Raw genomic sequence first — 21,015 nt, 5'->3', positions numbered from 1 at the left:
TCCTGTTCTCTTTCTTTTTCAATGTTACGGTTTTTCTTGCTATGCTGATTAGCATTTCTGTGTTCTGCGTTGTGTAGTTTTCTTTTCACACGTGATTCTGTACTAACCAGTTTTCTTCATTTTTTTTTTTTTTTTCGAACAGCATCATCCTTGGGGTGTAATGCATTGTGCTTAATCATAAGTTTCCTGGCCTTCTGATCGAGATGCCTCAGTTCTTTTTCAGTCCAGCCTATGAACGACCCGGGGTATCTTACTAGCGATACTGCCCATGTATTTATACCTTTTATTAGGTTTCTATTATATACTTAAGTTTCTATGGGTTTTCTTTTTTTTTTTTTTTAGACTTTATTTTACAATTTTCTCTTTCACTTCTATTAATCTGATCGAGTCGACTTCCAGAACTCCTAAATATTTGTAGGTGCCATATTCGCCTAGTGCTCTCATCTCCCTTTGGTTGGGTAGTTTCATATATTTTGTTGTTTCCAGTTCTCCCCTTCTTATAGGTAGCAGTGCGCATTTTATAATAACAAATTCTATTCGGATATTATGGCTGTATATTGTGGTTGTTTTTATAAACTCTTAGCAACTCCTGCATAAATGTGGCAACAGTACTCCATCTCATGACATATTTTTCTTTCTATTACGTTTTCACCGTGTTGTTTACTCGCTAGGGGGGCACCGTGACACGATTTTAATGCATCTAAAACCAAACTTCTGTCTTTACATTATCAACGCTCTTATCCTCGTCTGGCGTCAACTGAAATGATTGGCTCTCGTCTTGGGGAGGGTCTATGTTTTGACAAGCTTCTGAGTCTGACCTTTACTCCTGATCTGAAATGGAACACTTCCTTTTGTTTCTTGCAAAAAAATTTCGGGTTGCTAATATGCATTAGTTTAGTGTTCGTTCTTTCATCTGCTTTAGTAAACTTGTACCCAGCTTAGCATTTTCTTAGTATATTGCTGAGCAGCATCATGGCTATGATAGTCATGAATGGTGGTAGGGAATCTCATCGCAAGATACTTCTTTGTATTTTGTATTTATATCTTAATTGTGTATTGTCTTTCAGCTGTCAGTTCAAGTCTCCATGTTCTCATTGCATTTTCAATCAAATTGATTATCACGTCTCTTATTTTGTACATTCTCAAGTATTCTGTTATCCATGCTCGAGAAATTCTGTCTTACGCTTTCTTGTAGTTGATCCATGCCATGGCTATGTTCTTTTTTTTTCTACTTTTTATCTCTGTATGGATCTTTTGATCTACGTATAGTAGATCATGTATGCCTCTTTTTTCCTTTTCGCCATCCTTTCTGTTTCACGGAAAGTAGTCCACTATAATTAAGGGAGTACTAAAATTTGCTCCCTCACTTGTTAAGATTTTCCATTGATAAATATCAATATTCACTAGGAGTAATCACACAAGCCATCATCAAAGATTTCTCTTCGAGAACAACTTCTGGCATTCTCTAGAGTCTGAGTGACAGCAAGTCTCACCAGATTTCAAGTACTCTCCACCTCTTTTGATAATCTTCGCAAAAGAATTTGCGCTATCGCAAGAGCCGCTTATCATTGATTTCTCATTTGCAGCGACCATTGGTCCTTATCGGAATTTGGGTGGCAAAAAGCTTCCCTGGGGTCCCAATCATCTTTGCATTCATATAGCAAAGGTCTGGCTAGTGCTTTCTCTTCTCAATCTTTCAATCCTCCTTGACTCTCCTCACTTATTTGGTGTGGTGTCAGTTTTTGATGACACACACGCGAAAAATAAATAAATAAATAAATAAAATTTAAAATATTTAAGTTGAGAAAAAGGCAGGGGCACAGGGGGGGGCATTAACTTACATATACAATTTCAGTTTTCATGATTCCATGTAATGTTCCTTTGTGTTTCGATAACCTTAAAATGACTTTGCATATTTGCAACAGCCACTTATCATTGGTATTCATTGGAATTTGAGTGGCAATAAGCTTTGTTAAGATCCTAGTCCTCTTTGAACTCATCCAACCGAGTGCTTTCTCTCCTCGGTCTTTCCATCCTTCTTGACCCTTATCACTTATTTTTTGTCGTCTGCCAATCTGCATGAAATTATATTTATTGAAATATTTCCAATCTTTCTAACTGAAATAGTGTTGTCAGTTTATGGTCGGACACACACACACACACACACACACACACACACACACACACAGGTAAAGGGCACAGGGGGGGGGCATTAACTTACATTTATACAATTTCAGTTTTCATGATTCCATGTAATGTTCCTTTGTGTTTTATATCTGTAGCAGTTTCCATACATCCGGTTTGTGTCTGTAGCTTATGTGTGGTAGTCTCCATATTCAAGCCTTTCTTCTTCTTATTATTATTATTATGATTATTATTATTATTCATAGTAGTAGTAGTAGTAGTAGTAGTAGTAGTAGTAGTAGTAGTCCACTACTCCCTTTCTCCATTTCGATATACTCCGGAGATGCTTGTAAATTGACTTTCAAAAAAGCCTAGTGTTTCAATGTAACGAGATGTTTCTGTTTTTTTTTGTCTTTTGATTTCTTTTTCTTCACTTTTTTTTTTTTTTTAATTTTATCTTTTCTTAATGTTACTTTTTTTCGTTTGTTTGTTTTTCTTTTTGGTCTGCTTATTTTCATTTTTTTTTTTTTTTTTACTTTGTTTTTTCCCCCCGTTTGCTTTTTTTTTTTTGTTGTTTTGTTTTTGTTTTTTTGTTGTTGTTATTTTACTCCCATGATGCATCTGTGGACTTACTTAAATAATGGCGTTTGCGTTCTAGAAAATCGCGTCTGATGGTCACTGTGACTCGATACGTCATCATAGCAACAAAAGCATACGAAGACAAAGGATGAAAAAGAAAAGTGAACGAAAAGAAAAAAAAGAGATAACAATTCCGAATATTTTTTAACAAACGTCCATTCAATCCGTAGGCTGGTTGATGCAAATTGTATTTGAAAATTTAACGTGAGAAACAGACCAGTTTGGTTCCTTATACGAATGTGTAGACGTATCTAAAAATGCTATTTTAAACTTAAGTGTATAGAACAACACGCATTGTTTTCTTCCTTTGAAGATTGTAACGTTGTAACAAGCTGCCAACATTGGCCTGCTTTTTATTGAAACCAACCGAGAGCTCTTTTTAGTACCCTCGTTGTTCCCTTAAGTGCAATTGCCTGGATCTCTTTTGTACTTGGTTCACCAGGAATATTAGTTAGGTAGGACTTCAGGTTCTTCTTCATAATCCCTGTGGCACCTATAATAACTGGTATGATTGATATCTCCCTAAGATTCCAGTTTCTTTTCATATCACACATGAGACACCTTGATATTTGGCCTTTTTCTCCCTTTCAGCTTTATTTAGACCTCCATCATTATGGACACGCATTTCAACCAAGGTTGCCACTCTGTCTGACTTATTCCATAATGTGTGCGTGTGTGTGTGTGTGTGTGTATGTGTGTGTGTGTATGTGTTTATATAGGAAGACGCTAGTCTACAAAGTCAAATATGACTTTGTAATCGAGTGTGAATCTCCCAACCATCAGTAATTACCATTTCCTACTCTGATGATTGCGTAGGCCTGTAACATTAGTACACACACACACACACATACACACACACACACACATATGTATATATATATATATATATATATATATATATATATATATATATATAGGGTTAGTATTAATTATTAAAGTAAATAATTATGTCAGCCCCTTTAAGAAACTTGTTTTTTTTTTATCGTTGAACACTTTCAGTTGAAATAAAGTCGATCAATTTAGCTCGTATGACCAGATCATATAATGATTAGATCACTGTGACAGACGTCAAAAACATTTTTTAAAAATAAATGTTTAAATTTCAACAATATTTCTCGAGGTTAACGGTGGCCTAACGGATTAGGTCCTTGCTAATAGAGTCAGAGATCGCTTCTGTTATCGGGTTTGAATCTATCGACCGATGTTAATTGTAACACCCTGTATTGATGATTCCCGGAAGTATGAAACACTAGTGTCTGTGGGTATTTAATAATTATTATAGTAAATAATGATTATATATATATATATATATATATATATATATATATATATATATATATATCACTAGTTTACATTCCAAAACCAAAAATATGTTTATATATATATATATATATATATATATATATATATATATATATATATATATATATATTGGGGGGTACTTCTAGCAACAAAAACTTTGTTCATGAAAGTTACGTTTGTGTTAGATGGAGAGAGAGAGAAAAATTATTGACCGTGTGTTTAGTTAGATGGGTTTTTGTTATGGATGTGTTGCAGTTAATAATTACGTCGCCGCTTTTTGGAGAAGGGATTAGTTTATTGCTAATCGTCTGAGGTGTCCCTACTACGGAAATACTAACAGAGTTACCCAGGTTATTTCTGTTTGGCCAAAGTGCGTTTCGTCTAGGGCAGGAGTCTTCAAGAGTTTTCAAGCGGTGTGGCGAGGAGGGCCATATTGTGGACGTTTTAGAGCTACGCGGGCCAAATTAAAAAAATAATAAACCTGAAGTGTTTTATACTATTTTGCTCATTAGCTTTGCTTTTTCAGTGAAACTGGTTCTCCAGGAACTCATTCACTTAATCATTTTCTGAAAGAAAAAGATAATAAAATAAATAAAAAACATCTCACTATTTTAACACATCTTCGTCTTTTTTTCTTTTTTTTCTTTTTTTCCTACATATTTTTACGTCTACGGGAGTTGGATTAAAGACTTTGGCGGGCCGGATCAAAGAATTTGACGGGCCGGATCAAAGACTTTAGCGAGTCAGATCAAGGACTTTGGCGGGCCGGATCAAAGACTTTGGCGGGCCGGATCGAAGATTTTGGCGGGCCGGAGCAAAGACTTTGGCGAGCCGGAGCAAAGATTTTGGCGGGCCGCATCAAAGACTTTGGTGGACCGAAGCAAAGGCTTTGGCGGGTCGGAGCAAAGACTTTGGCGGGCCGGATCAAAGACTTTGGCGGGCCGGATCAAAGACTTTTTTTTTTACATGAGGGTCACCACTTATCAAGGCCCGAAGGCCACTCAGGGATAAAGGTTATTGCGTGTACAGTAATCAATGAGATAGTATTGTAGTAATCATTAGTATTGGGGGTTTTGATAGAGTGTCTTACTTACGGGGGCGGTTTGTCAGGAGTTTGTTTATGTTGGACTTGAAGACGTCCAAGTTGTAGTCAGGTGGGAAAAAGGCAAACGGCAGAGAGTTCCACTGGCATGCAGTGCTAAGAAAGAAGCTTTGTTCATGGAATCTACGTTTGGATTTAGGCACAGATAAAGAGTGGGGAAAATTATTAACAGTAGTTTCAGCCAGACGGGTGTTTCTCGTGAAAGATTGGCGAGGGGGAACGAGGGATTGGAGCTCAGACGAGCACATGCCATGGAAATAACGATAAAACAAAGACAAGTTCGCAACGTCCCTTCTGTGGGAGAGAGGTTGCAGGGAAGAGAAAAGGGTATCCCCCACTAAGCCACGAAGTCTATTTTGTACTCTGTCAAGGCAGGATAGGCTGTTTTTAGCAGCTCCTGGCCAGATGTGGCAGCAATACTCCATCCTTGGACGTACTTGGCTTTTATAAAGATAGAGAATTGCATTAGTAGTGAGATATCTTCTGGAGCGGAAGAAGGATCCCACCATTTTCCCAACGTCCCTGGCAACAGATTTGATGCAAGTGTTCCATTTCAGATCAAGAGTAAAGGTCAAACCCAGAAGCTTGTCAAAACATGGAGCCTCCCCAAGACGAGAGCCATCCATTTCAATTGATGCTAGATGGGGATCAGAGCGTTGATGATGTAAAGATAGAAGCTTGGTTTTAGATGCATTAAAAGTGACCAGCCATCTCTTCCCCCCCCACTGTACCATGCGCTCAAGGTCAGAGGAGAGAGAATTAGAGAGAACGTTGTCATCTACGGCCTTTGATGTGTTGCCATAGATGGTCGTGTCATCAGCATAGATGTCAACGAATGATTTAAGTATGTGTTTTGGGAGGTCATTGATGTAGATCAGGAAGAGAGTTGGGCCCAGGATGGACCCCTGATGGACTCCAGCATTAATACTGTGGGCCTCTTATTTCTGCCTATCAATCACTACTCTTATGAGCCTATCAGAGAGAAATGATTTAATGATTGAGAAAATATTTCCAGTAATACCGTAGCTGGAAATCTTGTGAAGTAGGTCTTTATGCCATACCTTGTCGAAGGCCTTAGATATGTCAAGAGCAATTGCCCTGGAAAGGAAACCTTTGTCAAGAGATTCACTAATCCTATGCGATATAATCGTTAGCACATCTGCTGTAGATCTTGCAGAGCGGAAACCATATTGCATGTCACTAAGGAGGTTGTTTCTGTTGCGGTGGTTGACTACTTCTTTATTTAATATGGATTCCAAGAACTTACTCATGAAACATTATTGGTCTGTACTGAGAGGGAGATGACTTTTCACCTGAATTCTTAAATACAGGGCATACTGATGATGTTTTCCAGGGTGTTGAAAAACACTTCTCCTTAAGGCAACGCTTAAACAGTTTTGTAAGTATGGGGGCAAGTTATGGTTGGAGCTTTTTCAGCACTATAACTGGAATGCCATCAAGGCCAGTTGCTTTACTGGAATCAAGGTTCTTGATTAGCTTGGCGACCTCACGCACAGATATTTGTATGTTGCATAGCGTGTTGTCTGTTTTAGGAGGAAATACAGGGAGTTGATGGTTATTGTCGCATATGGCAGAATTAGCTGCAAAGTTCTGTGCAAATAGTCTGGTCTTGTCTGATGCTGACGAGATGACCTCAGGTCCATTGATGATAGTTGGGATAGAACGCACACTTCTGTTCAAGATCCTGTTTGTTATTTGCCAGAACTGCCGTGGCTCAGCTACTTTGGATTTAACAGACTGAGCATATAGCTCTCTTGCATGTTTTATTACTCTTTTACAATGGTTGCTGACAGTCCAGAAAGCAGCTTTAGTCTCAGTACATCTATTACGTTGGTAGCTATGGAAAAAGTGATTTCTGTGCACGATGGCAGCAGCACATTCAGGGGAGAACCATGGCTGGCTGTTAGGTTTTTGTTGGAATTTTTTGGATGGTATGAATCGGTCTATGCCTACAATTCACCATTCGGCGAGGTCTGATACTATAGAGGACACATCCTTTGTCGGGCTAGATCAAAGACTTTGGCGGGCCGGAGCAAAGACTTTGGCGGGTCGGAGCAAAGACTTTGGCTGGCCGAATTAAAGATTTTAGCTGGGCGGATTTGGTTCGCGGGCCATAGGGACCTCTGCTTCAGGACGTTGTTTTTTTGTTTGTTTGTTTTTGTTTTTGTTTTTTTCTTCAAATCCTAATTCCCTGACCTCGTGTCTTATTTTTCTGCGGTGCCAATAATCACTGTGTTGTCTCACCGTCCACCTTCGTAGCGGTATTCGGGCCCGTATTAAGCTGCTGAGTCGTTAGTGCTTAGAAGAAACCGATTATATTAACTAGATAAGTAGTAACTCATAAATAAATAAAAAACATCGACCGGAAACAGACCAGACAGACGTTATAAACAACAGCTTAAGTTTGTTTATTGGTATTTCTTTTTTGGTACGCTAGTACGCCATTACGCCAATGCCCAAAATTTCAGTCCGCCAGTTTGGTACGCTTAATATAAAGTTACTTTCGTTTTCGAAAAACAATTAAACCTATATCATTTTTAAATGGTTAACTATTTTGATTTTGGCCTTCGGGACAAGATCAAAGTGTAGTATCTGTTCTTCGGATGCTGCACTTCATTTTCTTGTTCTCTTTCGGTGGAGGAGAAATCCTTCACGACTGAGACAATTTTTATTTTTGTACCTTTTCTCCACGTTAAAAAACGACCCTGGTGTCTAACTCTGTCCCGTGGGGAGGCATAGTAAATAAGTACATAAAGATATTTTTAATATTTTTTTTTAAATATATTTTTATATTTTTATATGTATATGTTATATATTTTTATATGTTATATTTTTTATATGTTATATTTTTTATATATATTCGTTATATGAAAGAATAAAATTGCGTTCCTGGCAAAAGTGCATAGAATATGGTGGTGACGGTGTAGAAAAATAAATTCAGGAGCACAAAAAGTTCACTTATTTTAATGGTACCACTCCCGTCTTAGCAGCTCTTCAACCTTTTAAGTTAAAAAAAAAATAAAAAGCTTTTCTTTTGAAACGACCCTTATACAACAAAGCGCGCTTCGGATGCCCATGCACCGCCATCGGTCATTACTGGTAAAAGTTCATTGAGAATTGTGGTGACTATATAAAAAAACAAATTCCTGAGCACAAAAGATCGTTCGTTTTAATAATATCACTCCCATCTTCATAGTGCTTCAACATTTTTAGTTTAAAAAATAAGAACTTTTTGGAGCGAGCTCTGGATGTCCATGCATAGTCACCGTTGACAAAAGTGCATTGAGAATGGTAAGGATAACGTAGAAAAATATAATATGGAGCACAAAATGTCTCGTTTTAATGGTACTATTCCCGTCTTTATAGTTCTTCTTTACTTATAGAGCTGTGTTTTTATATTTTTTAATTTCCGTAACATCCCGTGTGCACGACAATGTCGATTCGTTAATCAGCAAGTCTCTGAACCGATAATAACGTACGATATCCTCCACGACTGAGACAATTTTTATTTTTGTTCCTTTTCTCCACGTTAAAAAACGACCCTGGTGTCTAACTCTGTCCCGTAGGGAGGCATTGTTAATAGGAACAACAATCGGGAGGTGACAGTGGCTAATTGGTTAACGACACGGACTAACAACTTCAAATCCAGAACGTTTCTCAGCGATGTTGGCAAGCTTCACGTTGTCCCTCCCGTAATTATCCGATGTCTTTCAAGAAAGAATTCTAACTAGAAAGATATTGGAGGAAACGAATGCCAATAACAATCATTTGATTCATTCGAAATGAGTGATGCTCACCACCAGCAGCAGGAACAGCAGGAGCAGCAGGAGCAGCAGGGATGCGACCATGGCTAAATGGTTAACGAAACAGGCTGACAACTTGGGTGTTTCGTGTTTGAATCCAGTTCGTTCCACAAAAAATCATTTTCACTTATGAATGTTGGCAACCCTCTCGTGGTCCCTCGCTTAAGTACCCAATGTCTTTTCTAGAAAGAATTCTGACTACAAAAATATCGGAGAAACCAATGCCAACAATAGAATCTTCGGATTAATGCGATATGATGATGAATGAATTATGCAAAAACTTGACCAAGACGATTCCATAGAGATCCGAATGTGACAATCAGCTTAGAGAATCTCCTCGGTCAGATGCCATCAGTAGCAGAGCCTCCTCCTCCCAGCTTAAAGTCCACAACCTTCCCTTATCGTGATAGGAACAACGGAAATTTTATAGTGTCAGAGATCTAAAGTTATTAGGGCTCTTGTTAAACACGAGGAGGATTCAATATCAGGATCCGTCGTCTTCTGGTTGTCTCTGCCTCTGCGCACGGCAAACAAAGACACATCAAACGCGAAACCGCACAATCATGAATCGAGAATAACAACGTTGCACCTTGCACGCGTGGTGTATCGTTGTGGCTTTTAATAATCAAGTCAGACGCAGTGGTATAATTACGAAAAAGTTTATTAACAAAAGAATGTTACAGAAAGTATGCGTCCGATTCTGCGGCCATAAATGCCATCAGTAGCTACCACGACGCCGACACGTAACTGTATTCATTGTTTCTGGGCAAATTCATTTATTCACGAATTAGTAAGATCAACTTAAACCATAATGTGTACCAAACTTTCCCCAACTTCGTATGCATAGAGGACTGGTTGGTTTGACTGTTTTTTTTGTTTTTTGTTTTTTTTTTGCGGCATATCAATCCTTTTTGGATTATTTAATGCTGAATCCAGTTATTTTGGAAATAGTATTCATGTTGCATCCAGTTATTTTTAGAAGGTTTTTATTGTTCAAGCTCTTTGTATCTTTAATCGCTACTTTGTAGTGTTTGGTTTGGTTGTTTTATAGTGGATTTTATCGTTTTTGTTCCCTGCCCTGCAGAACATGAATGAGTTTTGCAATGGGAGAGGGAAAAGAGTTTAAGTATTAATGTTTGGTACATTTTATGTTAGAAAAGCACTCAAGAATTGGGGTAGAAAGAAAGAGAAAGGTAAAATTGTAAGAAGGAAAGGAGGGTTGTTTTTTTTGGGGGGGGTGCAGAACATAATTAAGTTTTGCAAAAGAAAGCAGAAAAACAAAAATGATCAATGTTAGGTTCATTTCGTCTCATGAAGACAATATCTTCAGACAACCTGATCTGGTAGCACCAGATAAATGACCGAACCTCCTTGCTTGGTGTAAACTGTCCACAGACGCATTGGCAAAAAATGATCAGAGGCCGCTGGATCCCGATGTGAATGCTTTTGGATTGTCCATAGAATTCTTTTAAACGGTTTGTAGCCTTAATACCGCTGGGTGTAAGACTGGCTTTAGGTGTCCCTGACAGTAACGGAAACTCCCAACGGTATAGTTATGAAACTATCCATTGCCATAACCTAGCCGCATTGAGGAGAGATTGATGCATAATGTAGTCGTTGATATGTAAAGACCCAACACGTTGTAGACTCCATCGCAAGGAATATAAGAAAAGAAAAGAAATTCAACTCGCTGTTTCAGGTTATAACAAAAGACCTTTATTTCCCCCCTTTTTCCTGGCACGTGTGACTTCTCGTCTCAGCTGTGACGTCATCCACGTGTCTCTAATGTGATCCCCAGTCTGAGCACACGTTCTTTCTATAATATTTTTCCTTCCTTGTCGTGTCGGCATCTGGCGCATGGCTCAGTCATTTGCAACTACCATACGCGCGTCCATGCTCTGTTACAGATGTGATATAGGAGAAATCGAAGATATCATTAAATAATTTTCCAGAAGTTAACCTATGCACAGATCGATCCGTGAGCAAACCAATAATTGAACACATCTTTTTGTTTGTTTTTTCATTTTACTTCAGTCGAAGTTTTCAGAAATCGAGGGTCTCCCGTACCTGAGACTTTGATCTCTATATAAGATACAGAGAGATATTCGAATGTTCCGTTAAAGTTCTCCTTTACATCTCAAACGCAGAAGTTGCGAACATAACTTTCCTCTCCCCAATTGACCATTTAACTGTGTTATAATATATCTCTCGTGATCTCTTCGTCTTACTGGATTCCAGGATAATAATTCATCTAGTCTGGTGGAGTGTCCAAGTTCGTGTTACTACTTGTTGTAACATCACTTGGGGAACCCATATTAAATAGAGAAATAGTCAACCACCTCAGCAGAAATAACCTTCTTAGTGACACGCAATATGGTTTCTGTTCTGCAAGATCTACAGCAGATGTGCTAACGGTTATATCTAATAGGATTAGTGAATCTCTTGACAAAGGCTTTATTTCTAGGGCAATTGCTCTTAACATATCGAAGGCCTTCGACAAGATTTTCAGCTACGGTATAACTGGAAATGTTTTCTCTATCATTAAATCATTTCTCTCTGATAGGCTCATAATGATGGACAAAAATCAGAAGCCTGCAGTATTAATGCTGGAGTCCCTCAGGGGTCCATCCTGGGCGCAACTCTCTTCCTGATCTACATCAATGATCTCCCTAAATACATACTTAAATCATTCGTTGACATCTATGCTGATGACACGACCATCTACGGCAACACATCAAAGGCTGTAAATGACAAAGTTCTCTCTGATTCTCTCTCCTCTGATCTCGAGCGCGTGGTTCAGTGGGGGGGGAAGAGGTGGCTAGTTACTTTTAATGTATCTAAAACCAAGCTTCTATCTTTACATCATCAACGCTCTGATCCCCATCCGGCATCAATTGAAATGGATGGCTCTCGTCTAGGAGAAGCCCCATGTTTTGACAAGCTTCTGGGCTTGACCTTTACTCCTGATCTGAAATGGAACACGTACATCAAGTATGTTGCCAAGGTCGCTGGAAAGATGGTGGGATCCTTCTACCGCTCCAGAAGATATCTCACTACTGATACAATTTTCTATCTATATAAAAGCCAAGTACGTCCAAGAATGGAATACTGTTGCCATATCTGGGCAAAAGCTGCTAAAAACAGCCTATCCTGCCTTGACAGAGTACAAAATAGACTTCGTGGCTTAGTGGGGGATGCCCTTTTCTCTTCCCTGTAACCTCTCTCCCATAGAAGAGACGTTGCGAGCCTATATTTGTTTTATCGTTATTTCCATGGCAGGTGCTCGTCTGAGCTCCAATCTCTAGTCCCCCCGCCAATCTTTTACGAAAAACACCCGTCTAGCTGAAACCACTGTCAAAAATTTTCCCCACTCTTTATCTGTGCCTAAATCAAAACGTAGATTCCATGAACAAAGCTTCTTTCTTAGAACTGCACACCTGTGGAACTCTGTTCCTTCTGCCTGCTTCCCACCTGACTACAACCTGGATGTCTTCAAGTCCAACGTAAACAAATTCCCGATGAACCGCCCCCTTAAGTAGACACTTTTATTAAATCCCCACACTAACGTACTGTACATGCAATAACCCTTATCTCTGAGTGGCTTCCGGGCCTTGATAAGTGGTAATCACCTTGTAAAAAAAAAAAGAAGGTTAACCATTCCTCATAAAAGCCAGTGTGAGTTAGTAATACTGGTGAGATCTTATTTGAGCTGTAAATATTTTGTTTACTTCTAGAGAAAAAGTATAATCATGCCAGGCTGTTCTATCAAACCCCTGTACAGAAAGACTTTAGACACTAAAGGATAGTGTTTAGTAAGCATTCATTATCTCTTCCGTAGGCATTCAAGTTCTCCCCGGAGGCATTCAAATTCTCTCCCGTAGGAATTCAAGTTCTCTCCCGTAGGCATTCGAGATCTTTTCAGTAAGCCTTCAAGTTCTCTCCCGTAGGAATTCAAGTTCTCTCCCGTAGGAGTTCAAGTTCTTTTCCATAGGCATTCAAGATCTCTTCAGTAAGCATTCAAGTCTTATCCCGTAGGCATTCAAGTTCTCTCCCATATGCATTCAAGTTCTCTCCCGTAGGCATTCGAGATCTCTTCAGCAGGCATTCGAAATCTCTCTTGCAGGCATTCAAGTTTTTCCCCGTAGGTATTCAGGATCTCTTCATTATGCATTCGAGTTCTCTCTCTCTCTCTCTCTCTCTCTCTTCAGATGGCATTCAAGATTTCTTCCCTAAGCATTAAAGTTCTCTCCCGTAGGCATTAGAGATCTCTTCAGTAAGCATTCAAGATCTCTCTCGTAGTCATTCAAGTTGTGTCACGTAGGCATTCAAGATCTCTTCATCAAGTATTCAAGATTTCTTCAGTAAGCATTCAAGTTCTCTCTTGTAGGCATTCAAGATCTCTTAAGCAGGCATTCAAGATCTCTTAAGTAGGCATTCAAGATCTTTTCAGTAAACATTCAAGTTCTTTTTAGTAGGCATTCAAGTTCTTTTTAGTAGGCATTCAAGTCCTCTCCTGTCAAAATAGAACCGATATGATTAACAATCTCAAGTAAAATTCGTAGAACAAACATCAAATCCTGAAAACGTTTTATAGCCGACCTGTTTCAACGCAGTAATGATCTTGCGCTTTATAAACATGCCATCGCAGGTAGCCGCTCGAAGTGCTTATATGCGTGGCGAGTTGGCTAAATAGCTATAAATCTCCACGACGCTGGGTTTGGGTGGTTGGGTGAAGCACTCCTTCAAATGCTTCCAAAACTCTTTACAAATCTCCTGAATCGACGCGAGTGTATCTCCTACGGTTTTTAATACAATGTGGAACGATAAAGTTGTCGCCCTAAAGCTAACAACACTACAGGTTTGTTTTAAATCTTTTATTGAAAAAAAATCAATTCAGATAATTTGATTATGTAGTAGAGCTGACATTTATTCAATGTAACCGCATTCAGCCTCAATCGCCAACTTGATACGGGTCCGAAATTGGGAGCATTCATTTCCACAAGCGAGAACTTGGTGAATACTCGGCGGATGGTGGCGATCAGGCTGGCTTTGGTGTTGAGGGAGGTCATGTTGGTGATGTCCTCGACGTATGACCAAACGAAGTAGTCAAGCGGATTCAGATTGAAGGAGGGGTGAGAGAATAGTACACAGTCGTAGCACTCCTCCTTAAGCCAAGCCTCGGTCTCTTTGAACTTGTGGGCCAGCACCGAGTCCTGCTGCCACACTCAGGGTCTGCCAGCGGCCACCTGATTGCACCAGAGGATCACCACACTCTTCAGCACATCCAGGTACATTTTGGTGTTGACTTTTAAGCCGAATTCGAAGATGTGAGGTGGCATGATGTGACCCTCATTTGAAACCATATCAAAAAACCATAACCATTTTTTTTTTTTTTTTTTTTTTTTTTTACATTTTCACCCCAAACAAGGCAAATTGCCACTTTGGTGTAAGGGGCTACTATCAGGGGCAACAACTACTGGGGTACTATGTAGGGATTTGGGCAGCAAGGTGTCGGTTCACGTTACACTTGAACTTCTGCACGTCAGTACTGTTGGGGAAGCAGGGACCTGGAATGGAATTCCAGAGTCTAGCGGTTCTGGGGAAGAAACTATTGGAGTAAAAAGATCTTTTACATCTAGGGATCTCTACAATGTGGGGGTGGGATTTAGCAGCCTGTCGGGTTTGTCGAGGGTGCTCACGTCGTGGGGGCACAAGTGATTGCAGTTCGTCAGAGCATTCACCACTAAAATACTTGTAGAAAAGGCAGAGGGATGCAACATTTCGTCGATGAGACAGAGGCTGAAGCTTAGATGCCAGTTCAGGGCCTATCAGGTTTGCGACTCTCTTTTGAACCTTGCCAAGGAGCGAGAGACTAGTAGCAGATGCACCAGCCCAGATGTGGCAGCAATACTCCATACATGGGCGAATGGTGGCCTTATAGAGGTACAGGATACTTTCGGGTGTTAGTAGTTTTCTAGCACGGTAGAGAGAGCCAACCATGGACGGAAACTTTGTTTTTATCGCCCTAAGCACGTCCCTGTTATTCGTGGCAATCCAGTAATGCATTTTGAGGGTGCTGGCAATGGTCTTGTTGTCATAACTTGGATCGGTAGAAAGCATGAGTTATACAGTGGCGCATCTCCGATCTCGCTCGTTGAAAATTGTGTCACTTCATGATAGAAGGCTCGTATCGGTCTTGGGATTTGTACACAACTAGTAGATGATCTGCAACAAAAAATAAAGCCGGTTTTCATCAAACGGAAATGGAATCATATCGTTTTTTCTATCGTTCGTTTCACCCTATATTTTATAAATACACTCTATACTTTTACATGAAACAGCATTCACCAGCTGGCTCCATCCATCCTGATCACTACTAGGGTTGGATCAAATACAATTGTATTTGTATTCCAATTGTATTTAAATACAATTTTAATGTAATTGTATTTGTATTTGTATTTTAACATCACAAGAAAAAGTAATTTGTATTTGTATTATAGCATCCAGGAAAATAGTATTTTGTATTTGTATTTATATTTGAGAGAGAGAAAGAGAGAGAGAGAGAGAGAGAGAGAGAGAGAGAGAGAGAGAGAGAGAGAGAAGGAAACTTTCAGAACTCTAATGATAATAAAATGCAATGCGGACATTATATAGAATGTAATGTAGATGTCAAATTTGGAAGGAAATATTTCTTTTCTTTTTCTTGTTTTTTTTGCATATTTTCAGATTTCTTTATTACTTTAAGTACTTATATTTGTTTTTGTTTAAATCAGTTATTGTATTTTTATTTGTAAAAGTATTTGTATTTGTATTTTTAGACTTAGGAATAAAAGTATTTGTATCTGTATTTCTGGTAACCTAAACGAAAGTATTTGTATTTGTATTTCAATTGTTAAAAGTCAGTATTTGATCCAACCCTAGTCACTACATTCTCCACAAAAACTGATCAAGCCTGACGATTCGAAGTCAAGAATTGGATGTCCACCAGGCCCTTTGCTGTTCTAACGGCGAACTTTAAAAGACACAAGTTCCAGCAGGTCAATTTGAAGTTTAACCATAAAATGTACCAAACTTTCTCCGACTTCGGATACATAGACAGATGGCCAAACTCCATTGCTGACTGTGGATATGATGCAAAGGTCGCAAAGCAACATTGAAGAGTAAGTTCGTTGCTAATTGCTTCAGGCGCCTCTACCAGGGAATGCCGACGGGGCTATGCAGCTTCTTTTTTCTTTTTTCTTTTTATGGGCCACAGTTGTTAGCTCTTCAATCTCCCTTTCCGCCTTTTGTGTCACATCTTCCAGATGTGTGGGAGGGGATAAATGCCGGTCTTCGTTTTGTCGTCATATGCCCCCCCCTTCTCGTTCTTTTTGTTAAATATTTACTACCCCGTAAAATCACATTGCCTGCAAGATAAACGACCCGGATGATTAAAAAAAAATGGTTGTTGTAATTTAGCGCACGCCGTTAACAATTATGATCGAGTTATGATGTCGTGTCAATCTCGGCGGCGGGAAATGATCGTGTCGTTCTGTAAACAAACAACAGAGGGAGGAGGGGGGGGGGCACAGAGAAAAATCAGAACAATATCGCTTCTGCGTCGATTATGGTCGGCCGACTGGTCGCCTTTTATGATACCAGATAAAAACCATTTGGTATTTAAAGGTCAACCCGCAACAAAAAAGGTGGCATTTGAAAGATTCACCATAGCACGCACGTGCACACACATATGCACACGCACACACATACACACACAATGAACGCACACACATACACACACAATGAACGCACGCATATGTGCACAGGTACACACACTGACGCAAACACCCTTTTTTCTCTTTATATATATATATATATATATATATATACATACATATATATACATATACACTTATATACATATATATACATATACATATATATACATATATATACATATACATATATATATACATATATATACATATATATATACATATATATACATATATATACATATACATATATATATACATATATATACATATATATATACATATACATATACATATATATACATATACATATATATATATACTTATACCTATATATATACATATATATATATACGTATACATATATATATACGTATATATATATACATATTTATATATATATATATATATATATATATATATATATATATATATATATATATATATATACTAGCAAAAGTACCCGTCGTTGACTAGGTTCAAAAACAGCCTACAGAAAATGGACTCTGATTTATGAAAGTATGATAGGTTATGAAAAGGAAGGGTTGTAAATTTGGGTTGAATATGTGGGTATGAAAACCAAAGCAAAATATGATGAAAGTAAAAATAAAATAGATAAACTCCATAATTTATTATACCATACCTGTTCACACTGAAACACTTATTACAATATTCTGTGGATCTATATTAAAAAACCATGTTAAACTTTGTGACATATTTCCATTCTTTGGAGATCAGGTGCGAACGAACATCCCATAATTTTATTATACCATATTTCTTCAAACTGAAACATAATTATCAAAGTATACTTACGCAGATAGATATGAAAAGTATTTATTAAAGTTTATGCCTATTTCCATTCTATGGAGGCCAGGCGCGAACGCAGACCCCACAATTTTATTATATAATCCCTATTTAAGTTAAAACATACTTATCAAAGCATTCTTATGTACATCTATATCAAAAACACTTGTAAACGTTTTTTTAGTTTGTTTAATTTGTAAATTTTTTATTTTCATACTTTGTGGACCAGGCGCGAATGCAGACCCCACAATTTTAATCGACCGCCGTTCTGCCAGATTCCACATACCCATTCCAATTGTATTATACCATCCCTATTTAAGTTAAAACATACTTATCAGAGTAGTCTTATCTACATATATATCAAAAACACTTGTAAACGTTTTTTTTTTTTTTGTAATTTTTAATTTTTTTATTCCATACTTTGTGGACCAGGTGCGAATGCAGACCCCACAATTTTAACCACCGTTCTGCCAGATCAAACATACCGATTCCTGTGTCTCGATACATCTATTATTATATGTAATCAGTTTTTTAAAATAGTCAACCATATAGGAGTCTATTCCTGACCAGACACACACACACAGCTTTATATATATATATATATATATATATATATATATATATATATATATATATATGTATGTATGTATGTATGTGTGTGTGTGTGTGTGTGTGTGTGTGTGTGTGTGTGTGTGTGTGTGTGTGTGTATTTCCAGTAGGGAGATATCCAAAAATTGAAAATAATTGAATTTCAACAAGGGTCGTTGATAGTGCTCAATCACTCAGAAAGAAAAAAGATGTAAGCGTGACACAGAAAATAACATAGACGCTATCGTATTAAAATGTAGATTAAATAAGGTTAAATGTATTGATATATATACATATATAATTTATTGCGTGAAAAAATACATCTTTTACACTATCAAATAATATAACAAAAGTTAAAATTGAAAAAACAAATTTACAACAACAATTGAACTAAAAAACAAAAAACTTTTTTTTTTCAGAAGTGCTCAATACATATGTAGATTATAAGTGAAATTATTTAGAAAGAAAACTATTCGGATTAATCAACGTTTCAGCGATGTTATCGTCAAGTATATGGTCATTGTTGAACCCCTGATAAGGGGAGTCGAAACGTTGATTAATCAGCGTAAGGTTTCCTGGTGTCTATATAAGGCCATTATATATATGAAAGGGAGAGAGAGATTAATATATAAATCTCTATATGATCCCCGGAAAACTGGTACCCGGAAAACTGGTATCCTGAAAACTCGTCCCTTTTTTGCTAGATAGGAAAACTGGTCCCTTATTGAATAAATATCGATTGAAAACACATTTTATTACCGTTCTTGAAGGAGATATTGTTTTTAAAGGCGACTACGCACCCCCATAATATTTTTTAAAATTATTTTTAACTCTTGTTAAAAAAAAAAAATAAACTTGATCACGGAGGCAAGACACAAAAAACGAAACCATATATTTATTTTTAAAAAATACTTTAGTTTTAACATTTTTTTTTGTGTTCTTACGAAACAAAAAGAAAAAAGTAAACACTTGCGTATTATCAAAGAAAGCAATTATTTTATTCAGAAGAATTAATTTAGTTTTAACAGTACTTGTGTTACTACGAAACAAACAAAAAAAAAACACGGTACTTATGTATTTTTGGTACCGAGCTGAAATAATAACGTTATTATTTCGAAAGCCATTCTTACTAGGGGGAGGGGAAGGTATAGTTTAAAAGTCCTTTCGGGGGCACTTGTGCAGTATGCAGACGGCGACTATTGTTAGGGGGCGATAACTCCATTTTCTTCTTGGTCAAATAACTCGGCAAATAAGTAACAAACAAGAATTTTTTTTTTCCCGAACAGAAAAATATTTTCAAACCAAAACATTTATTGCATAAAAATGTATCAATATATAATTGTAAAAAAAATTTATTGTATAAAAATGTATCAATATATAATTTTAAAAAAATTTATTGTATAAAAATGTATCAATATATAATTTTAAAAACATTTATTGTATAAAAATGTATCAATATCTAATTTTAAAAACATTTATTGTATAAAAATGTATCAATATCTAATTTTAATAAACATTTCTTTCAAAGTCTGCGTCAGAAAATATAATTTTAATAAAACAATTTTGTAATAAAAACAACATTGGGTTTTTATAAAGTAAAAATTGTTTTTTTTTTTTTTTTTTTTCAAACAAACAAATAATTTAAATGAAACATTTTTTTTAATTAAAGCAACTTTGAAGGTCAACAACAAATTAATACTTTTGTTGGGTTTGTTTTACTGTACACATAGATTCGAAAAAGTTGTCAAAAAAAAACAAATATATAACAAATAAATGTTTCCAAAGGCAAGATAAGTTACCTTTTCTACCTAATTGGATAAGTTTTTATTGTTTTTAATTAATGTAAAATGTTTATTCAGCTCGAAAAACATACAGTGTTAAACGATGTATTTGAAAATTACAAATGATGCAGACTCTCCGTTGAATTCAAAATTGTATTTTTCGGTCACCCACACTAAGAACTGAACCTTCAACCTTCAGGAGAATTTCACTTTTATAATTGATTTTTCAAGTACTCTAACCACTGCACTACGGATCCTTGCGAAAAATTCTAGCGCGAATTTTAGGAGCCTTAAACCTATTTTTATTTCTAGTTGTTAATATCACTATTCATTACTAAGTATTATTTGTTTTTATTTAACTAAAATTCTTTCTTGTTATTGTTTATAGAATTTAGTCAAGTTAAATTCCTAAAACGTCATTTTACCATATTTGTCCTTTAAGTGCATTTTTTCTTTAAAACAAATCTAATTAAACTACACAATAATAATAATAATAATAATAATAATAATAATAATAATAATAATAATAATAATAATAATAATAATAATAATAATCGTGCTCTGGTAATTCGGAAGTGCTAATATGCAACGGTTATTATTTTCTCGCAGATTGGAGCCCATTCGCATCCGCACAGAAAACGCGATCCCATTTTCTCGAATACGAATGGCTGTTCGATCGGCCATCTTCATAAGTCTGAACATTTCACTCGCCCGCTCTACATAATCATTTCTATTTCACGCATGTTTCCACTGACCGGCTATTGATAACGGTCAAATAAGATATGGGTGGATGGAGAGGAGGGGGAAAGAGGAAAAGAGGGTTATAGAGAGTAGAGGTACTGAGACTGAGAGACAAAGACTGAAAATAAGACTGTGATTGAGAGAGAGAGAGAGAGAGAGAGAGAGAGAGAGAGAGAGAGAGAGAGAGAGAGAGAGATAGACTCTGCGCCTGAACTGAGAGACTGAGTAAAGCTGGAGAGAAAGAAATTGAGACTGAGACATAGAGAGAAAGAGAGAGATTGAAGAGGGAGAAAGAGAGGTTGAGAACAAGATTGAGAGACTGTGAAAGACACTGAGAGGCATAGATTAAGAGAGAG

The sequence above is a fragment of the Euprymna scolopes genome, chromosome 35 (genome assembly GCF_053919585.1).
Source record: "Euprymna scolopes isolate OS-2025 chromosome 35, ASM5391958v1, whole genome shotgun sequence".
NCBI classification, from domain to species: Eukaryota; Metazoa; Mollusca; class Cephalopoda; order Sepiida; family Sepiolidae; genus Euprymna; species Euprymna scolopes.
This window is presented reverse-complemented; position numbering follows the sequence as displayed.